We start from the raw sequence: 26,765 nt of genomic DNA, 5'->3' as shown, positions 1-26,765 counted from the left end.
GGACCAAGGGCATGCCGAAGAGGAAGAAAGACTTGGAGGATAAAAGCTTATGTTACTGTCAGGGAATCACAAATAGCTCTGTGGGGTTAGAGCATCAATGCAAGGGAGCAATGCAGGGGATGAGGCTGGGGAGACTTTGGGCCCTGCCCAATACTGGCTAGGGCTGGTGAGAGTGGAATTCAAAGCTTCTTTCAGATCTGTGCCGCATGAAAATGTGTAGTAGGGTGAGATCTTGAAGAGAAGGAGGTTGATTCGTAGGAGGACAGAAGGGAAAAGGGCTTAGCTTGTTAGGGCAGAGAACATACATAGGGCAGGGGAGTCTCCAGTATGAGTATGTAGAATTTGGTAATCCAAATGTAGATGATGAGGGCAGATCAGAACATAAGGCTCCTGACTGGGTAAAAGGGGTGACAGTTATAGTGCCACTTACCCAAGAGAAAGAGGACATGTTGTATAGTCACATTCCATATAATGGCATTTCAATCAACTATGGACAGTTACTATATTGGAATATGGTGGACTTCAAAAAGTTCATGGAAAATTTGTATCAAGAAAAAATATGCATGGGTTTTCAATTGTTTTTGCACAAAATAAACTTATCTTTTAATTCATTTCCGTAGCTTTTTGAAGCATCATCTTATATCACATAACCTAGGTGTGTAGTTGGCTGTACAAAGTCAGTTGTGTAAGTACACTCTGTGATGTTTGTTCAATGATGAGATCACCTAATGTCATATTTCTCAGAACGTTTTCCTGTCATTAAATGATGCATGACTGTATTTATCTTTGTGGCTATCTCTATATATTGATTTTTATTTTTTTGCTGAAGTTCCACAAACTGGTGAAATTTTTGTGTTTTTAAAAATTTGTTTATTTGAAAGGCAGAGGAGTAGAGAGATAGACAGAAAGAGATCTCCCATCTACTTTTTCTTTCCCCAAATGCCTATTAGAACCAAGCTTTACCAAGCCAAAGCCAGGAGCCAGGAACTCAATCCAGGTCTCCCATTCAGGTGCAGGGTCCCAACTACTTGAGTCATCACCTGCTCCCTCCCAAGGTGCACATTAGCTGGAAGCTGGAATCAGGAGCAGAGTCAGGACTTGAACCCAGGCATTCTAATATGAAATATGGGCCTCCCAAGTAGCTATTTAGCTGCTGTGCCGAATGCCTACCCCAACTCTGGTAAAATTTAAAATAGAAAATGTTAAAATTGCCTAAATCATTGCTACTCCACTGCTGATACGGAGACAATAGATACCACAACCCACTGCTTTGCTATTAGAGGTGGCACAGGTTATGCAAGCTCAGAATTATAAGGCAAAGCCATAATTACTGAATAGAGGTCACTGCAAAGTGCTCAAGAGCCTGAGAAGAGTTAGCCTCTTGCTGCCCTGGGTTGAGTGGGAGTTTTGTGGTAGAAAATTGGGAAGAAAAGTGTGTACAGAGACACAGCATGAGAGAACATGGCTGATCTGGGCAAAGGTCAATGGTGCAGTCTGGTTATAAGGATGTTGGAGGGAGAGAATGACACGAATGGAAGCTGGGAAGGTTATCAGGGCCTTAATGCAGTAAGAAGTTACAATTTTTACCCTTTAACTGATGAAGAGCCACTGGAGGCTTTTGAGGAGAATTTTTATAGTTGTTGATCACTTGCCAAATATGATGGCAACAAAGGTAGCAATGTGAAGAGTGACTAAAGGCAAGATATTTGGCAGAGAAAACCAACTCTTTTCCAAAATATGCTTCTTTTGCCTGGATACACAACTAGACCATCATTCTCCATCTGCCCTGTGGTTTGATGTGGCTGTGGGACCTTAATATAGCCTAGACAATTTGTGTAGAAGTTAATTGTGCCACATCTTATTCAGGTCCATTAAAACCACATGTGTGCTAGATTTCATGCTTTTCCCCTACTGACTGATTGGATTGAGACCTTGGAAACCAAGTCATGAAGATATTATTACTATCATTACAGGTCTTTCCTATACTGTCTTGGACTGCCCCCCTCCACCCGCCCAGAGTATTATGTGAGTCAGAAGTAAACTCACATTGAATCACTGTGTATTTGAATCTATATCCATAGCTTAGCTTACCCTAATAACAAAGTAAGATAAGAAGTTTGTGTGACAGCATGAATGTGTCAGCAAGGTATGGTGAAAACGGGGGTAGAAAACAGAGAGGATGTCATAAAAATCTATTTAGGACACAGAACTAATAGATTCATAAAGCCAACAAATCCTGAAAAATGACTGACTGTGGTGGGTGAGAGTGGAGGCCAGATGCAACATAACTCCTATGTTTCTGATTTTGGGTAACTTGTTGGAAAATAGTGACATTCATGAAAATAAGACATAGAATAAGAAGAACAATTTTGGGGGAAAAAAAGGTGTTTGGTTTTAAAAATGTTGAGTTTGGGGCAGATGTTTGGCATGGTGGTTAGGCTACCAGTTGGGATGCCTGCATATCAGAATACCTGGCTTCCAGTCCTGGCTGTGTTCCAGATTTCAACTTCCTGCTACTGCATACCTTGGGAGGCAGCAGGTGACGGCTCAAGTAGTTGGGATCCTGTTACTCATGTCAGAGATCCTGGGTTGAGTTCCTGGTTCCCAGCTATGACCTGGCCCAGCCCCAGCTCTCAAAGGGCATTTAGGGAGTAAGCCAACAGATGAGAGATTTTTTTTCTCTGTCTCCCTATCTGTCTCTTTCTCTCTCTGCCTCTCAAATACAAATAAAAATTAGTATATAATTAAGAAAACAGAAAAGGCTGTGTAACATTCTAAAATGATGTTGAGTTGCTTATGTTAGATGTATGAATCTAGCTTGGTGTAGTGGTCTCAGATCTAGGTAAATGTATGGGAGGCTATAAAATTATAAAGATGTGAAATCACTGAAGTATGAAAGTAGAGGACAATGAAGAAAATGAACTTACATGAAACACCAATATTTATTTCTTAATGAGGACCTTTAATTTTTTATTATGAAATTTCATATATAATTCATATATATATATTTTATACATTTCATGTATAAAATGAGAGAATGGTATAATGAACTCCTTGTACACTCATCACCCCGAAATAGCACTATAACTGTCACCCCTTTTACCCAGTCAGGAGCCTTATGTTCTGATCTGCCCTCATCATCTACATTTGGATTACCAAATTCTACATACTCATACTGGAGACTCCCCTGCCCTATGTATGCTCTCTGCCCTAACAAGCTAAGCCCTTTTCCCTTCTGTCCTCCTACGAATCAACCTCCTTCTCTTCAAGATCTCACCCTACTACACATTTTCATGCGGCACAGATCTGAAAGAAGCTTTGAATTCCACTCTCACCAGCCCTAGCCAGTATTGGGCAGGGCCCAAAGTCTCCCCAGCCTCATCCCCTGCATTGCTCCCTTGCATTGAGGCTCTAACCCCACAGAGCTATTTGTGATTCCCTGACAGTAACATAAGCTTTTATCCTCCAAGTCTTTCATCCTCTTTCGGCATGCCCTTGGTCCCCTACCCTCTTCTCCTTTCCTACAAGTAACCTTCTATTCAGGACAAAGTGGCTCAAATAGGATCTTTTTCAGAGAGCAGCCCCAGACCACAGAGCTGATGGGAAGGAATTGTGCAGGGCATCTCATTAAATTCTACCAAATGACCTTAGCAATATGGTTTTCACTCTAATGAATGGGAAGCAGTTACACACACAGTCCTTACTTTCGAGAGCCATGCCAGAAGATAACCTCTAACTCCTGGCTTCATTAGGATTTAATCTTGTTAAGCACAACACCTCCTTCCAAACCACAGAAAGGACAACTTGAAGCTCCCATGCAAGAAGCCCAGCAATAGGAGTGTGGAAATGGCAGTATTTCTCCTGTTTTGTTTTCATAATATCAGGAGTTTGGCCTAGGAACTTATACCTGTCTCCTATACCTGGGATACAATTCAGTTTCCAGAGTCTAGTAGGAACTTTGTGAGTTCCTTTTTAAACTTTTTAAGGTGCTATCTCTGAAAATGAAGGAATCACCTGCAGATGAGTCACTTAAGAGGAAATGTGAATATTAGAGAAAGACATGGGAAAGATCTGAAGTCTCATTAGGAAGCAAAGAAAGTGGAAGACAGCGGCCTTGAAGCAACATTTTTATACATCAAAATTTAATGATTATGTCCTATTGGGGGGAAGTTGATGATGATATTTTTACATTAATAGGAGTTTTTTGGCATCATTTGAGGACAAATCTATTTGGAGAGCAGCAAGGACAAGAACTATAAATATGTCCCCATTATTTTCCCACACGGTTCTCCTGTGCCTGGACATTAACCTGTGGAATTAATTCAGGAATGAAAAATTATGTGTATGAAATTGCTCATTGCAATATTATGTGTAGTGTAAGATAATAAAAGAAGCTCAAGAAGTAATCATGCATTGATCTAGCAGTAGATGACTGTGTTTCTGCCACAGGAACATCCTCTTAGGGTGTTGGGGCTGGCCTTTACCTGCAGCACCAGCATCCCATTTTGGCACCAGTTCTAGTCCTGGTCGCTCCTCTTCTGATCCAGTTCTCTGCTATAACCTGGGAAAGTACTGGAAGATGGCCCAAGTGCTTGGGCCCCTACACCCACGTGGGAGACCTAGAAGAGGCTCCTGGCTCCTGGCTTCAGATTGGCCTACTTCTGGCCGTTGCGACCATTTGGGGAGTGAACCAGCGTATGGAAGACCTTTCTCTCTGTCTCTCCCTCTCTCTGTCTGTAACTCTACCTTCTCAAATAAGTAAATAAAAATCTTTAAAAGTCACATATGAAAAATATGTCCCACTTTTTTTTTTTTTTTGAAAGGCAGAGTTAGACAGTGAGAGAGAGAGACAGAGAAAAAGGTCTTCCTTCCGTTGGTTCACACCCCAAATGGCTGCTACAGCTGGTGCACTGCACTGATCCGAAGCTAGGAGCCAGGTGCTTCCTCCTGGTCTCTCATGCGGGTGCAGGCTCCAAGGACTTGGGCCATCCTCCACTGCACTCCCAGGCCACAGCAGAGAGCTGGCCTGGAAGAGGAGCAACCGGGACAGAATCTGGCGCCCTGACCGGGACTAGAACCTGGTGTGCTGGTGCCGCAGGCGGAGGATTAGCCTATTGAGCCATGACGCCGGGCTTGTCCCACTTTTTTTAAATAATCAAATAGCATATACTAATTATAGATAATTTTAAAAATTTATTTATTTATTTATTCTACAGGCAGAAGGGGAGAGATAGAGAGATAGAGGGAGATTGAGAGAGAGAGAGACAGAGAGAGAGAGACACCTCTAATGCATTTGGTTCATTCTCCAAACAGCCACAACAGCCAGGTATGGATCAGGCTGAATTCAAGAGCCAGGAACTCCATCCTGTTCTCCTACATGGGTGGGAGGTACCCAAATAATTGGGCATCCTCCTCTGCCTTCCCTGGCTCATTAGCAGAGAGCTGGATTGAAAGGGGGAGAAGCTGAGACTCCAACTCATGCCCTAATATGGGATGCTGGCCCCGCAAGAAGCAACTTAACCTCCTGAACCACAACACTGGTCCTTAGAGTGGTTTATTTTGTATTCACAAGTAATCATAAACAAAGCTTTTATAAGAAAATTAGGCATTTCTTAGTGCTTAATATACAGAAAAGTGTAATAGCATAACCAGACTTATCTGGAGGATCCTCCCTTCAAGAGATTCTGATTGGACAGGTTTAGGGCAGAGTCTGAGAATCAGGAGATACTGTTGCTAAAGTTCTAGGATCCTACTTTGAGAACCACTAGTTTAGAGTAACTAGCTTTTGCCTAGGGAATCACAATTATCACTCTGTAGTAGAAGCAAAGCAAAGATTTACATTCCTTGAGGTCACAAATTGTGTCTTGCTCATCCTGTATCCTCAGCACCTTAGTCCATTTTATGTCTTCATAAATGCTTGTTAAATTGAGTTGCACCCATACCCAGGAATTTCAATAAATAGTGCAAATGTTCACTTCTCTTCCTTGCCATCCACTGGACATAGGAAAGATGTGCCACCTGGTCATAATGCTCATGTTGAAGTTCTCTTGTTTTACACTGGTCCTGTGAGGTGGTCCCTGGAATAGTCGCACTGTTGTTGAGAGTGGGCAATAAAGTAGGTGGTGAGTTTTGTTGTTGTTATTTTATGTGCCTTTTAGTCTCCTGGGTTCTCAGTGAGGGAAGCTGAAAATTCAACCCCTGGGCATAGGGTGGCCCTAATCCATTTGCAGCAGAGAGGAATGGTGAAAACAAATGTCCAAGAGATCAGCACACTTGTATCCATTGATTCAATGCACTACAATTAAAATCTTATTTCAAGGATCAGCATTTGGGTCAGTAGTTAAAATGTCACTTGGGATACCTACATGTCACATAGAAGTGCCTGAGTTTGAGTCCTAGTTTTACTTCTTTTTTTTGACAGGTTGAGTGGACAGTGAGTTAGTTTTACTTCTAATTCCAGCTTCCTGCTAATGCACACCTTGGTGGGCGGCAGATGATGGCTGAAGTACGTGTGTACTTGCCACTCATATGGGAGACTTGGATTGAGTTCTGGGATCCTAGCTTTGGCCTGGCTTAATGGGCTTAATGGGGAGTGAAATAGCAAATGGGAACTCTTTTTTATTTATTTATATTTTTGACAGGCAGAGTGGACAGTGAGAGAGAGACAGAGAGAAAGGTCTTCCTTTTGCCGTTGGTTCACCCCACAATGGCCGCTGCAGCCAGCGCGCTGCGGCCCGTACACCGTGCCGATCCGAATCCAGGAGCCAAGTGTTTCTCCTGGTCTCCCTTGCGGGTGCAGGGCCCAAGCACTTGGGCCATCCTCCACTGCACTCCCGGGCCATAGCAGAGAGCTGGATAGGAAGAGGGGCAACTGGGACAGAATCCGGCACCCCGACCGGGACTAGAACCTGGGGTGCCGGCGCCGCAAGCAGAGGATTAGCCTATTGAGCCGTGGTTGGGAACTCTTTCATCCATCTCTCTCTTTCTCTCTCTCTTTCACTCGCTCGCTCTGAATTTCTGCCATTCAAATGAATAAAAAATTTAAAACATACTTCAGTTAATATTTTTATAAATTTTGTAGATTTTCACAACTTATTGAAACGTTAGTTGCATGCTTTCAAATTGCTTTGCAAAAGGATTTTACTATGGTTTTAAAATTTTACTTCCAATAATAAGTTTTCTTTATAGCTTTCCCAACATTGGGTATTATTAATCTTCTACATTCTTTTCCCTTTAGGGAAGACCTATAATTTTGATTTCAGTTACATTTTCCTGACTCTAGTGAGGTTGAGCCATCCTCATGTTTATCACCCACTTATTTTTCTTCTTATGTGATTTAGTCATTCTAATTTTTAAAAAATATTTATTTTATTTATTTGAAAGACAGTTACAGAGAGAGGTGGAGACAGAGAGAGAGGTCTTTCATTCGCTGGTTCATTCTCCAGATGGCCACAATGGCCAGAGCTGCGTTGATCTGAAGCCAGGAGCCAGGAGTTTCTTCTGGGTCTCCCAGGTGGGTGCAGGGGCCCCAGGATTTTCACTGCATCCCAGGCCATAACAGAGGGTTGGATTGGAAGAGGAACAGCCAGGACTAGAACCGGCGCCCATATGGGATGCTGGCACTTTAGGCCAGGGCTTTAACCTGCTGTGCCACAGCACCTGCCCCAGTTATTCTGATTTTTAGCTTATTTTCAGTTGTGTTGTTTGTCATTTCCCTATTCATTTGTAATTATTTTTCTGACTGATGAATAGGTACCCATTGCTGGTTAAATGTTCTCTCAGTCTGTTGATTGTTTTTTCTGTTTTAGTTTTTTAATTTTGTTTATTTATTTGAAAAGACAGAGTTAGAGAGACTGTGGCACAGTAGGTTAATCCTCCACCTGTGGCGCTGGCATCCCATATGGGCTCCAGTTCCAGTCTCGGCCGCCCCTCTTCCGATCCAGATCTCTTTATGGCCTGGAAAAGCAGTAGAAGATGGCCTAAGCACTTGGGCTCTGTACCCACGTGGGAGACCCAGAAGAAACTCCTGGCTTTGGATCGGTGCAGCTCCGGCTGTGTGGCCATTTGGGAACCAGCAGATGGAAGACCTTTCTCTCTGTCTCTCCCTCTCATTGTCTGTACTCTACTTGTCAAATAAAAATATGTAAATAAAAAGAGATAGAGAGAGAGATTGATCTTCCATCTGCTGGTTCACTCCCTGAATGGCCACAGTGGCCAGAGCTACACTGATCCAAAGCCGGAGCCAGGAGCTTCTTCCTGGTTTCCCGTGTGGGTGCAGAGGCCCAAGCTCTTGGGCCGTCTTCCACTGCTTTCCCAGGCTATTAGCAGAAAGCTGGATTGGAAGAGGAATAGCTGGGACATGAAACCTATGGGAAGCCATCAGCACATGCAGAAGCTTAACCTACTACGCCATAGTGCTAGCCCCTGTTGATTTTTTTTTTTTTAACTTTTATTTAATGAATATACGTTTCCAAAGTACGAATAATGGATTACTATGGCTTCCCCCCCATACCGTCCCTCCCACCCACAACCCTCCCCTTTCCCACTCCCTCTCCCCTTCCATTCACATCAAGATTCATTTTCGATTATCTTAATATACAGAAGATCAGCTTAGTATACATTAAGTAAGGATTTCAACAGTTTGCTCCCACACAGAAACATAAAGTGAAAAATAATAGATGATTTTTTAGAGCCGGCGCCGTGGCTCAATAGGCTAATCCTCCACCTTGCGGCGCCGGCACACCGGGTTCTAGTCCCGGTCGGGGCGCCGGATTCTGTCCCGGTTGCCCCTCTTCCAGGCCAGCTCTCTGCTATGGCCAGGGAGTGCAGTGGAGGATGGCCCAGGTGCTTGGGCCCTGCACCCCATGGGAGACCAGGAAAAAGCACCTGGCTCCTGGCTCCTGCCATCGGATCAGCGCGCTGCGCCGGCTGCAGCGGCGGCCATTGGAGGGTGAACCAACGGCAAGGGAAGACCTGTCTCTCTCTCTCACTGTCCACTCTGCCTATCAAAAAAGAAAAAAAAAAGAAAAAAAAAAAAAGAAAAATAATAGATGATTTTTTTTAATGATGATGAAATCAGATCAGACCTATTGTCATGTTTAATCCCAGTGAGAGTCAAGTTGGGAGTTGATAGTTTCTTTTCTTTTCTTTTTTTTTTTTTACAGAGGATCAGTTTAGTATGCATTAAGTAAAGATTTCAACAGTTTGCACCCCCATAGAAACACAAAGTGAAATATATTATTTGAGTACTCGTTATAGCATTAAATCTCAATGCACAGCACATTAAGGACAGAGATCCTACATGAGGAGTAAGTGCACAGTGACTCCTGTTGTTGACTTTACCAATTGACACTCCTGTCTATGGCATCAGTAATCTCCCTATGCTCCAGTCATGAGTTTCCAAGGCTATGGAAGCCCCTTGAGTTCTCCGACTCTTATCTTGTTTAGACAAGGTCATAGTCAAAGTGGAGGTTCTCTCCTCCCTTCAGAGAAAGGTACCTCCTTCTTTGAAGACCTGTTCTTTCCACTGGGATCTCACTCACAGAGATCTTTTGCCAGAGTGTCTTGGCTTTCCATGCCTGAAATACTCTCATGGGCTTTTCAGCCAGATCTGAATGCCTTTAGGGCTGATTCTGAGGCCAGAGTGCTATTTAGGGCATCTGCCATTCTATGAGTCTGCTGAGTATCTCACTTCCCATGTTGGATCACTCTCCCCTTTATTTATTCTATCGGTTAGTGTTAGCAGGTACTAGACTTGCTTATGTGCTCCCTTTGACTCTTAGTCCTTTCATTATGATCAATTGCGAACTTACCCAAAGGAATTTAAATTGGCAAACAAAAAAGCGGTCTGCAGCCTAATGTTTATTGCAGCACAATTCACAATAGCTAAGACCTGGAACCAACCTAAATGCCCATCAACGGTAGACTGGATAAAGAAATTATGGGATATGTACTCTTTAGAATACTATACTGCAGTAAGAAACAACGAAATCCAGTCATTTGCAACAAAATGGAGGAATCTGGAACACATCATGCTGAGTGAAATAAGCCAGTCCCAAAGGGACAAATACCATATGTTCTCCCTGATCGGTGACAACTGACTGAACACCAAAAAGGAAACTTGTTGAAGTGAAAGGGACACTATGGGAAACGGTGACTTGATCAGCATAGCCCTGACTGTTAATGAACAACTTAATACATTATCCCTCTTAGTAGTTTTTTTGTCTGTTCTACTTAATATGACTGATTTAATTCTGTAATTAATACACAGTTATTCTTAAGTGTTGAAATTTAACTGAAATGTGATCCCTGTTAAACATAAGAGTGGGAATAAGAGAGGGAAGAGATATATAATTTGGGACATGCTCAAGCTGACTTGCCCCAAATGGTAGAGTTAGAAACATACCAGGGGACTCCAATTTAATCCCATCAAGGTGGCATGTACCAATGCCATCTCACTAGTCCAAGTGATCAATTTCAGTTCGCAATTGTTGATTGTTTTTTTAAAAACATTTTAATGATGTCTATTAATATTCATATATTTAATATTTTTATATTCAATGCCATTCTTTTTGGTTTTGGCTCTTGAGTGGGTTTTCTGTTCCACTAAACATTCATAAGATTACAAGATAATACTTCCTATTTTGAAAATTTAAAATTTATTTTGTAATACTTTGTTCTTTATATGGGTTTTATTTTTAGTATAGCATGAGGCAGTGATACAATGGATGTCCATTCTTTACAATATCATGACTTTCCTTTCCCCACTGATCTGTAATGTCATTTTTATGATATTTTAGGTTCCCAAATACATACTGCATTCTTACGTATTTTGCTTTAGTGAGCTATTTTTTTGAAAGATTTATTTATTTATTTGAAAGGCAGAGTTACAGAGAGGAAGAAGAGAGAGAGAAAAAGAGAGAGAAATATTTCTGGTTGGCTTTATTAAAAATTGTTGATAATATGAATAATATATAGTTTTTTAATGCTCTGATTATTGCCAGTAGAGAGTCTGTTAAATTTTGTCTGTTGATCTTATACTAGTGATATTCACTCTTATGAGTTCCAGAAATTCCCTAATTTATTCCTTTGATTTATTAGTTTATATAGAAAATCATATTAATCTTCAAGTATTGTTTGTATGGCCTTTCTCTTCTATATGTATATTTTATTGAATATTTTTTCCTACTTTCTTCTTTTTTTAGCAAAAGTAAATTTTTATTAAAATGGCTCTCAGAACAGGTCACAGAGTAAACCAATGGTATGCTATATGTAAGAAATGTATTCAGTTAAAGAGATTTGGAAAATCTGAGAATGAAAAATATGACAGGGAAATACAAACACAAAGAAAACAAGGGTGGATATATTGATATGACAAAACTTGAGATTCAAGACAAACATCATAAAATGAAGAAATAAGTGTATATTATTATATAAAAAGGCGTACTGTAGAATAGATCCCATTTATAAATACCCATATACCAAATAATGTGGTGAACACTTATATAAATAAATATATATATACATACTTGCTATTTTTAAACTTCTGCATATAAGAGGAAACATATGGTATTTGTTTTTCTGTGTCTGGTATATTTCACTTAATATAATGATCTCTTAATTCCATCCATTTTGTTGCAAATGCCTGGATTTTATTCTTTTTAATGGTTCAGTAATATTCCACTATGTGTAGGTATATATTCCAAAATATACTATATTGTCCTTACCCATTCCCACTGATAGACATTTAGGTTGAGTCCATGTCTTTGCTGTTATAATAGGGCTGCAATAAACATGGGGTGCAAGTGTCTCTTTCATATGCTGACTTCATTTCCTTTGAATATTCCCAGAAGAGGGATAGCTGGGTCATATAGTAGATTCATTTTGAGTTTTTTAAGGAGCCTCCAAACTATTTTCCACAATAGCTGTACCAATTTGCATTCCAATCAATAGTGTATTAGGGTTCCCTTTCTCCACATTCTTCCCACCATTGTTGCTTTTTGACTTTTGATAGTAGCCATTGGAGACCATACAGCTTTTGCAGCTTTTATTTGCATTATCCTGATTGCAATTATCCTGATTGCTAGATAGTTCAGAGAAAGGGAGAGGAAGAGACAGAGAGAGAGAGAGGGAAAGAGAGAGAGAGAGATCTTCCATCTGCTGGTTCACTCCTCAAATGGTTGCAATAGCCAGAGCTAGGCCAACCCAAAACCAGAAGCCAGGAGCCAGGAGCTTCTTCCAGGTCTCCCATGTTGGTGCAGAGCCCCAAGTACTTGGGCCATCTTCTGTTTTCCTAGGCATATTAGCAGGGAGCTGGATCAGAAGTGTAGTAACCGGGTCTGAAACCAGTGTCTATGAGAGATGCCAGCACTGCAGATGGCAGCTTAACTTGCTATGCCACAGTGCCAGCCCCAAGATATTCTGAATAATTTTTAGTGTTTCTTGGCCATTATATTTCTTCTTTTGAAAGGTGTCTATTCAGATTCTTTGCCTATTTCTTAACTGGATTGTATGTTTGGTTGTTGAATTTTTTGTTCCTTACATATTCTGGATATTAATCCTCTATCATATGCATAGTTTGCAAATATTTTCGCCTATTCTGTCAGTTGTTGCCTCTTTACTCTGTTGATCATTTCCTTTGTGGGCAGAAGCTTCTTAGTTTGATGAAATCCCATTTGTCTATTTCTGCTTTTATTGCCTATGCTTTTGGGGTCCTATCTAAAAAACTCATTGGCCATATCAATGTCTTGGAATATTCCCTTATGTTTTCCTCTAGTAGCTTGATAGTTACAGGTCTTAACATTTAGATCTTTGATTCATTTTGAATTGACTTTTGTATAGGGTGAAAGGTAAGGGTTTTGTTTCATATTTCTGCATTCTACATTTGTTAGTACTGCTGGTAAAATATTTAGCAATTTCAAGGATGACTTTACAAAATTTCTTAATGTGAATGCTTTTGCTGTTCCAGCATTGATATAATACTTTCTGTGGACTTCTGCTGTATGTCCTATTAATTATTCTTAAGTTAAAGAAATTTCCTTTCATTTCCTTTTCTATTTTTTCTTTTTAGAATTGGAATGTGTATTAAAAATTGCCAAATGCTTTTATTAATGCTTGTACTTTTTTTTTACTTTGATCTGTTATTGTTATAATAACATAAATAATTTCTACATAGAATACATTGAGAGTATTTACTTAAAACACATAGACTAAATTCAACTTCATCAGAACACATTATTCTCTTAGTGCTCTGCTGGATTCAATTTTCGAAAGTTCTAGCCGTGTCAGTTCAATAGTGAGGTTTTCTTATGAAGAACTAATCACACATTGCTTGATCCAAGGCCCTTTCTTCTTTGTGTTTGCTCCGTCTCAGTTGAGGTTCTGTTCGGTTTGAGTCTTGACAGTATTTTTTTTTTGCATATGTTGTGAGTTTCAAGGAATCACTTGTGATTTCTCGTCACTGATGAGAATATGTCCTATTTTCCAGTACTCACTGGAGTTATCCCTGTAATACCAAAAAAATTTGGGTGAGAGGGTCAGCTGTGTCTATCATCTGGATTCCATTTCAGTGTAGTTGCTGCTGTATTTAGGAGAAAACTTCATGGCTGCTGTAGGACTTTCTGCCCTGTTAAGCCCTTTTAGACTAATAGATTTTTAAATTAATTTTATTAGCTTTTTAGATAGACAATGATACTATAGACAATCAACAATTTTGTCTCATTTCCAAAAGTTACATTTTTTTTCTTTTTATTGTCTTATGTTGTTGGACTGAGATTCCAGACCATGTTAAGAACTCATGTTCAGAAAGGCCATCCTTATTGTATTGCTGATGTTAATAGGACTCAGTCTTTTCCCATGTATATAATATTTACTTTTTTTTTTTTTTCTGACAGGCAGAGTTAGGCAGTGAGAGAAAGAGATACAGAGAGAAAGGTCTTCCTTCTGTTGGTTCACCTCCCAGATGGCCGCTACGGTTGGTGCGCTGTGTGGATCCGAAGCCAGGAGCCAGGTGCCTCCTCCTGGTCTCCCATGCACTTGGGCCATCTTCCACTTCCTTCCCGGGCCACAGCAGAGAGCTGGACTGGAAGAGGAGCAACCGGGACAGAATCCGGCGCCCCAACTGGGACTAGAACCTGGGGGTGCTGGCGCCACAGGCGAAGATTAGCCAAGTGAGCCACGGTGCCGGCCAGATTACTTTTTTTCTTTTTCTTTCTTTTTTTTTTTTAGATTTATCGTATGGGCCGGCGCCACGGCTCAATAGGCTAATCCTCCACCTGCAGTGCCGGCACCTGGGTTCTAGTCCCATTCGGGGCGCCGGATTCTGTCCCAGTTGCTCCTCTTCCTGTCCAGCTCTCTGTTGTGGCCCGGGAAGGCAGTAGAGGATGGCCCAAGTGTTTGGGCCCTGCACCTGCATGGGAGACCAGGAGAAGCGCCTGGCTCCTGGCTTCGGATCAGCGTGGTGCGCTGGCCGCAGCGCGCTGGCTGCAGCGGCCATTGTGGGGTGGACCAACGGAAAAAGAAGACCTTTCTCTCTGTCTCTCTCTCTCTCTCTGTCCACTCTGCCTGTCAAAAAAAAAAAAAAAGATTTATTGTATTTATTTGAAAGGCAGAGTTACAGAGAGAGGTAGAGACAAAGAGAGAGAGAGAGGTCTTCCATCTGCTGGTTCACTCCTCAAATGGCTGCAAAGACTGGGGCTGGGCCAGGCTGAAGTGAGGAGCCAGGAGCCCCTTCAGGGTCTTCCACATGGGTGTAGGGGCCCAAGCAGCACCTGGGCCATCTGCTGCTGCTTTACCAGGTCTATTAGCTGGGAGCTGGATCAGAAGTGGAGCAGCTGGGACTCAAACCGGCTCCCTCTTTGACTTAATGAAGTAAATACATTTATTAATTGAGGGAGGTTTCTCTCATCCTTTTCTTGTTCCCCTTTCCCCCCCAACAGTCTTTTATTAACATTGCTGAACAGGATGAATAATACAATCCTGAGAAGAAAGAGGGTATCTTCTGCAACAAAAATGGCAAGATATGCATAGACTGAAGCAGCGTGTTTTCCTAGGTTTTGTTTGCAGTCATGGTAAGAATTTTCATCACTCTCAAAAGCCTCACCCATCCCAAAGAGAGCAAGGGCCTGTAGAGGGTCAGCTTCCTGGCTAGGGTGCCAGACACATGCTGTAGCCATCAGACATGAAGCCAACAGGGAACCAGATAGAAACCAGGGCCCTGGCCCTTTACCAACTAAATAACCAGGCACAGACATCACAGGTTTTCTTTCCACCAGCTCAGCGTGTCATAAGGGAATACAGAGACAGCCAACTACAGTTGTCTCTGATGTCACTTTTTGTACCTTCCTCCCATTTTATTTGTTTGCTTTTTGAATAGGGAGATTTGATTCTGAAATACTCCATCTTTGGCAGTTTTCCTTAATGCTAAACTCCTGAGTTTAAGTTTAAGGATTTCCAACGGCTTATGGGCAAATGCTTTTCTTGTGGACACTGTTTCATGAATGTGCTCAATGATCATAACGATTTCCACAAGGTCTATCTTGGATCTTTCTAATGAAGTATAAGGCCAAAGAATCATGTATGTGGGAGCTCCCCCCGCTTTAAAGTAGTCAGTAGAATTGTGTAAGCTGAGCTGTCTTTCCATGAGTGTGTGATTTTAAAGTCCTTTCTTAATACTTAACTACAGGTTAAACAACAGCCTGAGAAGTGGGCCCCAGTGGTGAACCTAGTAGGCTAAGTTCCTAAATTGTGAGCATATTCAGGATGTTCCTGGAACCCAAAGATATGCTCACTGAAGGTAGATCTAGGAAACTTTGACATGACTTCTAGGCTGCCAGAGCTAAGTTCTGCAGCACCCCAGTCGGTTGGATCAGTAAAGTCTGAGTGCCTGACCCACTCACAACTCTCTTCTAAAAGAAAAAAAAAGAACGTGAATTACAGTGGTTGTTCACAGCTATTCCATTGTAAGTCTCTATTTCTAATCCCCCATCACACATACATGGCAGGCTTCATAGAGATGACGCAGCCACAAGCTAGTCAGTGACTTTGCTCAAAATATGTTTGAATATGAAGATATGAATCATACTGCTTTCTCAGGAAGGAGGAATTGTGGCACTGAACAGTTAGAGAAAGGACTTGAAGATCATAAGTACATTGGGACAAAGAGTTCTTAAGAGGTCAAATACAAGTTAAAGTTATGAGGAAGGAAAACTATGAGGAAAGATAGTACAATGGATGACCAAAAAAAGAGGAGGGGGGTGGGAGGAAGAGAGAGAGGAGAGAAAGAGAACAGATTGCTGAGAAAAGCAGGTAGATCCCAAGAAAAAAAGGGATCTTGGTTCCTGAGACTTTCCCAGGTTTGGTTCTCATGAGGCACCAGGAGGTTTTAGAGTTTCCTCTCCTGGGACTTCTGCCAGGATCTTTGTATATTCTCTTAATACCCATCCTTCATGTGTGTGAGCTTGCATGTTCTTGTGATAAAAAAAAAAAATCTTGGCTTGGGGCAGTGTTTGGTGCAGTAGTTAGAGTGTCACTTGGGATGCCCACATCCTATATAACTGTGCCTAAGTTCTAGTTCTAGCTCCTGCTATTGTGCACCCTGGGAGGCAGCAAATTATATCTCAAGTAGTAGCTGTCCCTGCCTCCTATATGGAAAACCTAGTGGGCATTTATGGAGAGTGAACCAGCAGACTGGAGATTTCTATTTTTATTTCTTTCTCTCTTTCAAATAAAATAAAGAATTTTTAAAACTAGGCTAAAATATATACAATGTGGGAAATCCACCTTTAGGTGGGCAGTACAACTTTTTTTTTAACTTTTATTTAATAAATATAAATTTCCAAAGTACAGCTTTTAGATTACAGTGGCTTTCCCCCACTCCATAACTTCCCTCCCACCCACAACCCTCCCATTTCTTACTCCCTCTCCCATTCCATTCACATCAAAATTCATTTTCAATTATCTTTATATACAGAAGAGCGATTTAGTATATATTAAGTAAAGATTTCAACAGTTTGCACCCACACAGAAACACAAAGTGTAAAATACTGTTTGAGTACTAGTTATAGCATTAATTTACATTGGACAACACATTAAGGACAGAGATCCTATGTAAGGAGTAAGTGCACAGTGACTCCTGTTGTTGATTTAACAATTTACACTTTTGTTTATGGCATCAGTAATCACCTTAGGCTCTTGTCATGAATTGCCAAGGCTATTGAAGCCTTTTTGAGTTCTCTAACTCCAATCTTATTTAGACAAGGCCATATTCAAAGTGGAAGTTCTCTCCTCCCTTCAGAGAAAGGTACCTCCTTCTTTGATGGCCCGTTCTTTCCACTGGGATCTCACTCACAGAGATCTTTCATTTAGGTGGTTTTTTTTTTTTTGTTTTTTGTTTTTTTTTCCAGAGTGTCTTGGCTTTCCATGCCTAAAATAGTCTCTTGGGCTCTTCAGCCAGATCTGAATGCCTTAAGGGCTGATTCTGAGGCCAGAGTGCTGTTTAAGACATCTGCCATTCTATGAGTCCGCTGTGTATCTCACTTCGCATGTTGGATCGTTCTCTCCTTTTTAATTCTATCAGTTAGTATTAGCAAACACTAGTCTTGTTTGTGTGACCCCTTTGACTCTTAATCCTATCATTATGATCAATTGTGAACTGAAATTAATCATTTTGACTAGTGAGATGGCATTGGTACATGCCACCTTGATGGGATTGAATTGGAATCTCCCGGAACATTTCTAACTCTACCATTTGGGGCAAGTCTGATTGAGCATGTCCCAAATTGTGCATCTCCTCCCTTTCTTATTCCCACTCTTATATTTAACAGGTGTCGCTCCCCCTCTTCGTGGAGGAACGACACAGGACCCTGCGCTGTTCTTTCGTCTGCTCGGCCCTCCCCGGGTTTGCTGCTGGTTCTTCCCGGGTTGGCTACTATCCCTTCCACCTCCGTGGAAGGGCAGTTCCCCCTGGCCGCATTCCCCACTTCCGCAGGGGAGCGGCACACCGCCGGCCGGTTCTCTCGGGGGCTGCACGGGTTCCCTTAGATGTTCCCCATAGATGTTCCTGGTGCATGCCGTCTCTCTCCTCCTTTATAGTCCTCCTCCACCAATCCCAACTCGGCTGCCCACACGCCGAGTACGCTGCTCTCCTCCAATCAGGAGCAAGTCCTACAGTTTATCAGTTGAACTGGAGGCAGCTGTGCGGAAGCTGTTTACTTCTCTCCCAGCGCCATATTGTGGGAGAGCAGATGCATAGAATAAGTCTCAATTTGAGTAACTTAGTCTAGTCCGGATTGCTCCCCACAGATCCCCCTTTCTTTTTATTTTTGGCGTTGATACGCGCCTGTCTTCGGTGTCCCGCGGCACACACTCTGCTCTACTTGCTAGAGTTGCCACAGGCTCTTACAAGTCCTATCAATCAGGAAAACCGAATCCGGGTCCTCTCTTCGCCATTGTGAGGAGGTTTTTAGGCGCTGATGCGTGCCTGTGTTCGGTGCCCTGCAGCGCATGCTCTGCTCTGCTAGAACTGCCTGCAGGTGTTTACAAAACCTATCAGGCAAACCGAATCCAAGCCTTCTCATTGCCGTATTGTGGGGGAGACTTATTAGTGTTGGTTTGTGCCTATCTTCGGTGACCTGCAGCTCATACTCTGGTCGAGCTGCTTGCTGGCGCTTACCGCCTTAAATCAGGCAGACCGAATCCAAGCCTTCTAATTGCGGTATTGTGGGGAAGCTTTACTGATGTTAATTCGTGCCTGTCTTCGGTGACCTGCGGCGCATAAGCTGCTAGCTGCCCGCAGGTGCTCATCGCCTCACTTGATTAGGCAGACCGAATCCAAGCTCTCACATTGCAGTGTTGTAGGGAGGCCTTTTTATTTCTCTATTTCTCTATCTCCGGGCATTCCTATTTCTCCCATTTTACTTCTATCTTCCAGCATTCCTATTTTTCTCACTTTACTTCTAAACTTCTGTTTCTCTTATCCCTGCGGCTTTCCGGCACCTCGCCCCGCTGGCGGGTTCCCGGCTCTGCGCCGCTTCAGCCCGCGCGCCTCTCTCATCTGCGCAGCTTCCCGGCTTTGCGCGGCTCTGGCTTCGCGCGCTCCGCGGTCTCCACGCTTAACCCTTTCGCGTCTGAACCACGGCCTACGCCAGCCCCGTTCCCTATCTACTTGTGCCCCGCACGCTCTCTCTGCGCACGGCAGCCTCCGCGAGTCACACAGCGTGTAGCTTACGTGTCCGCCACTAGCATTCAATCTAAGTTCCCCGGGCTAGCCTGGCGAATTCAACCCAGCGTACGTCTCCGCCCCACGGTTTGGCTTCCCGTCCTTTGCTCCCCGGGCTAATCAGACGGATCCCAATCTGGCTTACGTCTCAGCTTCTGGTTTCAACTTTTCGCCCCCTATTCCCGGGCTAACTTGAGAACCCCAAAGTGGCTTTCGTGTCCGCCTTGGCCTGCCCCCCGCGGCTTCAATTTCCCTAACACTTTTCTCTACCCGGTATGTTTCCCCAAGCTTTCCTCCAACAATACTCCTCCCTCATTTCTCCTGGCCTCTCCCCACAGTCCGCGTCCGAGTCTGTTTGTTCTAGCTTTCACTTTCGCTTTCGACCTTAGAGATTTCTCCCAGCTTCCCCCCGTAGTCCGTATCCGAGTCTATGCCTAGGCTTTCAACAGCTTCTTCCGGCTCCTTTTTCGTCCGGCTTTTCCCTAGGCTGTTTGCTAGTCTCTCTCTCCAGTAATTTCCCACTTCTTCCCGGTCTTTCCCTCCTAGGTTTCCTATCCGAGTCAGGTTTCCTATCCGAGTCACGGCACCATTATGTTGCTCCCCCTCTTCGTGGAGGAACGACACAGGACCCTGCGCTGTTCTTTCGTCTGCTCGGCCCTCCCCGGGTTTGCTGCTGGTTCTTCCCGGGTTGGCTACTATCCCTTCCACCTCCGTGGAAGGGCAGTTCCCCCTGGCCGCATTCCCCACTTCCGCAGGGGAGCGGCACACCGCCGGCCGGTTCTCTCGGGGGCTGCACGGGTTCCCTTAGATGTTCCCCATAGATGTTCCTGGTGCATGCCGTCTCTCTCCTCCTTTATAGTCCTCCTCCACCAATCCCAACTCGGCTGCCCACACGCCGAGTACGCTGCTCTCCTCCAATCAGGAGCAAGTCCTACAGTTTATCAGTTGAACTGGAGGCAGCTGTGCGGAAGCTGTTTACTTCTCTCCCAGTGCCATATTGTGGGAGAGCAGATGCATAGAATAAGTCTCAATTTGAGTAACTTAGTCTAGTCCGGATTGCTCCCCACAAACAGGGATCAATTTTCAGTTAAATTTAAACACCTAAGAATAATTGTGTGTTGATTAAAGAGTTCAACCAATAGTATTAAGTAGAACAAAAAAAAATACTAAAAGGGATAAAGTATTAAGTTGTTCATCAACATACCAGACAAGGGCTGATCAAGTCACTGTTTCTCATAGTGTCCATTTCACTTCACCAGGTTTCCTTTTTGGTGCTTAGTTAGTTGTCACCGATCAGGGAGAACATATGATATTTGTCCCTTTGGGACTGGCCTATTTCACTCAGCATGATGTGTTCCAGGTTCCTCCATCTTGTAGGCAGTGCAACATTTAAAACTCTATCACTAATCAGTTGTTTCTAATTTGCCTTCCCCCATGTAGGAAACTCTGAGTAGCTGGAGTATGGATTTCTGAATGTATGATAGGAATGCCTAAAACTTGAGTATTTAAGTTTTATTGGCAGCCCAGAAATCTCTTCATCCTCCTATTCAAGAGGCATGGACTATCTTCTTCTGCCTCGAGAAAGATCCTCCTATGATTTCAAGTAATGAACAATTAACTATTTACAAATTAAACTGGGCATATATGTGCACTGACATTTCCAGAACTGTTTATGATAACAATGTCACTCATTTCTCAGTTAAATTCTTTGGTAAACAAAAGAAGAAAAGATAAGAATTAATTGTAGGAAGAGACATTATAGGGAAGTATTTCTGGAGTCAGCTGACTGGAGAAAGGGAAGGCCTAAACATGATAGAAGTCATTTCCAGCAACCATCTGAGCCTTCTAGGATTCTAAAGCACTGGCAGTCATCCTTCAAAACCCAGTGCACAGAGTAGCTTTTCTTGAATTGGGAATTGAAGAGTGGATAGGATTTGGACACATGGACATGAAAAGAATAGAATTCTTTGTAAACAAAATAGCACAACCAAAAGTGTAGAGAGGGTCAAGAACACTATAAATGTGGAAAACTAAGTAGAATTTCATTCGGGAGGCTGAGAGTACTTGAATGGGGAAGACATACATTGTGTCAAAAGGTAAGTGAGGATTAAACCCTGCAATACCCCCCAGGGAACCAAAGTAAGTACCAGTTTCATGGAGGAGGGGGGATGAGTAGAAGGTGATCCATTGGCTGCCCTTAGGAGTATTGGCTTGGAAGCACTGTATTGTGGGGATAAAAGTGAGGAAGGGGTGCAAGTCAGTAGGTCTTGTGCAAAATACTAAGAAAACAATGTAGTTTTAATAAGGGAGCTCCAGAAGGGAGTAGATGAGAAAGAAATTACAGATGAGTGGCTCATGTGGGCCTAAGAACCAGTGATGTTAGCATCTTCTAGGAAAATAGGAAATGCCAGAGGATGAGGCAGGAAGAGGAAAGAGGCAAAAGAAATGGGGGAGGGGAAGTTATTCTTGAATCACTTTAAGAAGCTTCAAAGACTCAGTTGATGAGTTAAGATCAAATTTCAACACACCCTGTCTCCATTAGGGAGAGACTCAGAACGATACACTTATGTCATGGCTAAATTAGACTGAATGATTTGTGTCTGCACTGGGGGAAGTCTCTTGGTTTATGTCTAATAGCATGTGTATCACTAAATTGTTCAATGTGCTTATAACTTGTATAGAAATTTCAAAAAAATCCATTTCTCTCTCAGATTAAGCTATACTATGGCCTGTAGCCTTGGCTTGTTATTTCATTGTGTTAGTTTTCTAATCACTTAAAAGGTTCTTGTATATTACCTATTTATGATTCCATGTTAGAAAAATCTAAGACCTTCTGTCTTAGTGCATTACATCTCTCATAAGACATTCTTTCCACAGAAACATTTGAAGGCTTTCTGGAGGTGACTGATGGGACAGTAATTTTGAGTGAACTTAGAGTTTTAATTACTGTTTTATTTAATTGCAAGTGAGTACTGTGGAAAAAAAGCCATCAACAAAGGAAATAATTGTTTCAAAGAATGACATCTGCACGACATTCTCTGTCAAAAATTTCTCATTAAAATGTGTTTCTTTAAAAGTAACTCAAAGCAGCTGATGAAATACAAGAGCATGGAAAGTTTTAAATCCCAATGCAAATTTGGATTCATCAAGGATCCTTTGCCAGAGGCTTGACTCAGTGGCAAAGGAGCTTCTCATCATTTTTACATGCACTAACCAGGTTTCAAACTTAGGTTCAGATGCTGGCAGTTTTATTTCCATAGGTGGGTATTTTTCCACTAGAACACTTCCATTTCTTTCTTTCTTTTTAAAAAGTTATTTATTTATTTGAAAGGTGGGAGGGAATGAGGGAGTGAGAATCTTGCATCCGCTGGTTTGCTCTCCAAATAGCTGCAACATCGGGGCTGAGCCAGTCCAAAGCCAGAAGCTAGAGCCAGGAACTTCATCTGCATATGGGTGGTAAGGGCCCAAGTACTTGAACCATCATCTCCTTCCCAGGCACAGTAGGAAACTGGATTAAAAGCAGGGTAGCCAGTACTTGAACTGGCACTTTGATATGGGATTTGGATGCCATAAACAGTGACTTTAACCCACTGCACCACAATGCCTGCCCAAACACTTCCTTTTCATAATACTTTGGATGTTTCTGGAGTCTTATCTTAGCTGTTTAGTTATACCTGAGTGTTGTGTTACTTTAAGAGAGTGGGAAAAGAAAACATGAGCTACAAATAGCTCTCCCAAAAAGGTGAAAAATCCTGAAAATCAGTGTGGGACATTGAACCACCGTAAAGGATGGGTGCTATGGGCTGGATAGGGTTTGAGTGTGTGGCTCAAAAGTTCATGTGCTCGAAGCATGGTCCTCAGTGTGGCGATAATGAAAAGTGGTGGAACCCTTAAGTGGTGGGGCCCAGAGCAAGGTGATCCTTGGAAGGGATTCATGTGGAACTCCAGATAGTTCTCCTGAAAATAGTAAAAAGAGGAAGCCTGACCTCTGAGTCCCTTTGATTTCCTGTCTCATCACACAGTCTCTTCTGAATACACTCTGTCATTGTGATGCCATATGCCACTAGGCCTTCACCAGGGCTGAGCAGATGTTGGCTCCATGCTTTCAAAGGTCTAGAACTGTGAGATAAATAAACCCAGCTTTTAATATTTTGTTCTAGCAACAGAAAATGGACTAAGATAATTGGTGAATGACAAATGGTATTTAACAAGATTATTCCCAAACATTCTTAAGTTTTTTTGGAAACCACAAGATCTAGCTTGCCTGAGAAGTCACTGAGGCAAATATTACAAAGGAACAAGATCATAGGAAAAAATGAAACTTTATATATATGACCTAGCAAACCTTATTCTGGACAAATATCCAAAAGAAATTAAATCACCATCTTGTAAAATGCTAGCACTCCCATGGTCATTACAGCATCATTCACAATAGCAAAGATTTGGAAATAACATAAATAGCCATCAGTGGATGAGTGGATAAAGAAATTTTGGCAAGTAATACAGTGGAATATTATTTCTTCCTAAAAAGAATGGAGCTATTTCCATAGGATGAATGAACCTGGAGCCCATTATGTTTAATGAGATAAGGCAGTTACAGAAAGGAAAATATTGTGTGATATCACTTATAGGTGAAATATTTTCAAAAAATTCACACACATACACACACACACACACACATATATATATATATATATAGAGAGAGAGAGAGATAACAAAATAGTGGTTACCTAGGTTATGAAAATATGTAAGCCATGGGATACAAAGTAGCAAATATGTAGGATGAACAAGTCTAAAGATATAATGCATAATATGAGGACCACAGGTAATATTTGTACTATTTTTGGGATTTATGTTAAATGAGTATATTTTAACTGCTTTTGTCATAAAAACAAAAAGATAGGTAACTATCTGAAGTGACGGATATGTTAAACTGTCTCATTATCGAAACCTTTTATCTATCTATCCATCCTAATGCCAGGTTATACACCTCAAATATACTAGAAAAAATTATTTTAAAAAAGACCATAGAAAAATATCTCTCACTGTTGATGAGTTAAAGCTAAAAGAATAAAGATGTGGTCAGACTCACATTTGAGTGATATTCTATAGAAAAGAAAAAGGTAACTACCTCATCAATGAATTTATTGAGTAACTATTAAAGAGGGGGGATAGATTGCTAAAAGCTATGAGAATCCCATTTTTGAGGGCATGTATAGTCTACTGAGGGAATAAAGCCAAAATGGTTTGATAACAAGGTAATAGTAACAGAATGATTACCGCCAACTGCTGAGCACTGTGTAGACATTTGTGATATATTTAATACTTACCAAATCAGTCCATGAAGTAGATGTGTTAGTTGGACTGCATTTGCTAGTTGGCAAACAGAAATGCCAAACAATACTGGCTTAAACAAGGGAGTGACTTATGCCACACAAAACCTGGAATTGGTTTCCTTGCTTAGGGAGAACAAGAACATGGATTCCTCTACATTCCTGCTCCCAAATTCTTTGCTCCATAATCTTGTCCCATTCGGGTTTAAGGCAGGATAAACAAGGAGGGAGACAAGGAGGCATTTACATGAGAAAAGCAATACTTTCCCTGTAATTCTCAAGCCACATTCCTCTTCTAAACCATTTGTCTGAACAACTTCAGTGGGTAACTCCCCACCTCAAGACAGGTAGAAAACTGAGTTGTTTTCTTTTGTTTGCTGAGCACATTGTCACCCTAAACAAAACTGAGTTTCTATAAGAAGGGAAAGTAGGAGAAGAATGCTAGTGTGCACATAAATAGCAATTTCTGCCACAATCGGTTGATTGTGTCATTTTATTGATAAGAAATTGAAACTTAAAGAGGTTAACTGGCTTGTTCAGTTAATCACACAACCTGTAAGTGGCAGATGCAGGGTTAAAACCCAGTCCTGAGTGAATCCAAAGTTTTCACTCTTAATTCCCATTTGATACTATCCTGTGATGGTTCAATTGAGTGATACAAACGATGACCTTGCAGTGAATTCAGGGTAGGAATAGACCGCTATGATTTTGATAGATAATAGGGAGTAGGGTCTATCAGGCAGAAAGACTTTTCCTACCATTGGTAGCATCCATGAGACAGGAAAAAATTCAAATTGATGGTCATTTATTGTTAGGAAAGAGTAAAACCAGAAAGAAAGGCTGGGATTCCTAGCTTATGTGATATCTTAAACTAACAAGTCCAAAATGAATTTCTGATTTCCCTGTTTGCTAAACCACTTTCTTCCTGTCTTTTCCTATGTCAGTAAAACACTCGTTCTTATGTCAGGCAGGAAATCCACAGGTTGATTTTTATATATCTCTTGCCCTCACTCCTTCATCAGCAAGTCTTAAAGCCTTTACCTCCAAAATCTCTTTCCCGTGTGCCCTTTCTTTCATTGTCACTGCACTTTGCTAACCCAGCTTGCCACCATCTCTTGCTTGAGGAATGAAAGAGCCTCCTAAACAGGACCTCTTGTTTCTTCCGTTATCTATGCTAGTCAGTTCTCTTCTTGGCAGTTCTGAATGAACCTCAACCATTACAAATCACATCAAATTACAGCATCCACTAAAAACTCTCCCATGGTTTCCATTGCACTGGGAAAAGACTTCACATATCTTTGGCTTAGACACCCAACTATTACTGTGACTCTACATGTCTCATATTTCTTACCTTTCCAGTCACATATCTTTTTTTTTAAAAGTTGAGATACATTAAGTATAACTTAAATGAAGCTTATCTTTTTTTTTTATTTGAGAGGCAACCCACACACAATGTGTATGCATGTGGACAGAGAGAGAGAGAGAAGTAGAGAAAGAGAGAGGGAGAGAGAGATTGAGAGAGACCTCATCCATGGTCACTTCTTAAATATCCGCAGTGGCCCCCAGCTAGAGAAAAAGCTGGAAATGCAATACAGGTCTCATATGTGGATGGCAGGAACCCAGCTACTTAAACTGCCTCCCAGGGTCTGCATTAGTAGGAAGCAGGTGTCAGAGGCAGAGCTGAGTAGTGAACTCAGGTACTCTATTACGGGATGCCGGCTGGCATCTTAACCATTGAGCCAGATGCCCAACCCCCAATCTCATCTTGAGTCACATCATTCCCCTTTGCTTATTCTTGGGCTCCAATTATAATAACCTCTTTGCGGTTCTTAAAATACTCCCTCCCCCGCCTGAGATTTTTGTGCTTTGGAGCACTTTGCCTCTGGTTGACTCCTGATTTTCATGTCACAGGCAGGTCTGCCCAGATGCTGTCTGTAAATCCTTGATCTTCTCCAGCAGAGCATCACAATTTTCTTTCTTCTTTTTTCACTTTTAGAGCATTTTTTCTACATATACAATGATACATTTATTTGTTGACACATTTCTGGTTTCTCTTCACCACCCTCATCAAGCTGTAAGAACAAAGAGTTTAAGAGTTATGTCTCTTTTGCTCCTGTTCCATATCCAGTAGCTGACACAATAGTGCAGAATAGACACCCAAACAGTTTCTTGAGTTGAAAAACAACTGATAAGACTGACTTGGGAAAGTCTCAAAT

This window comes from Oryctolagus cuniculus, chromosome 15 (genome assembly GCF_964237555.1).
Source record: "Oryctolagus cuniculus chromosome 15, mOryCun1.1, whole genome shotgun sequence".
Lineage (NCBI taxonomy): Eukaryota > Metazoa > Chordata > Mammalia > Lagomorpha > Leporidae > Oryctolagus > Oryctolagus cuniculus.
This window is presented reverse-complemented; position numbering follows the sequence as displayed.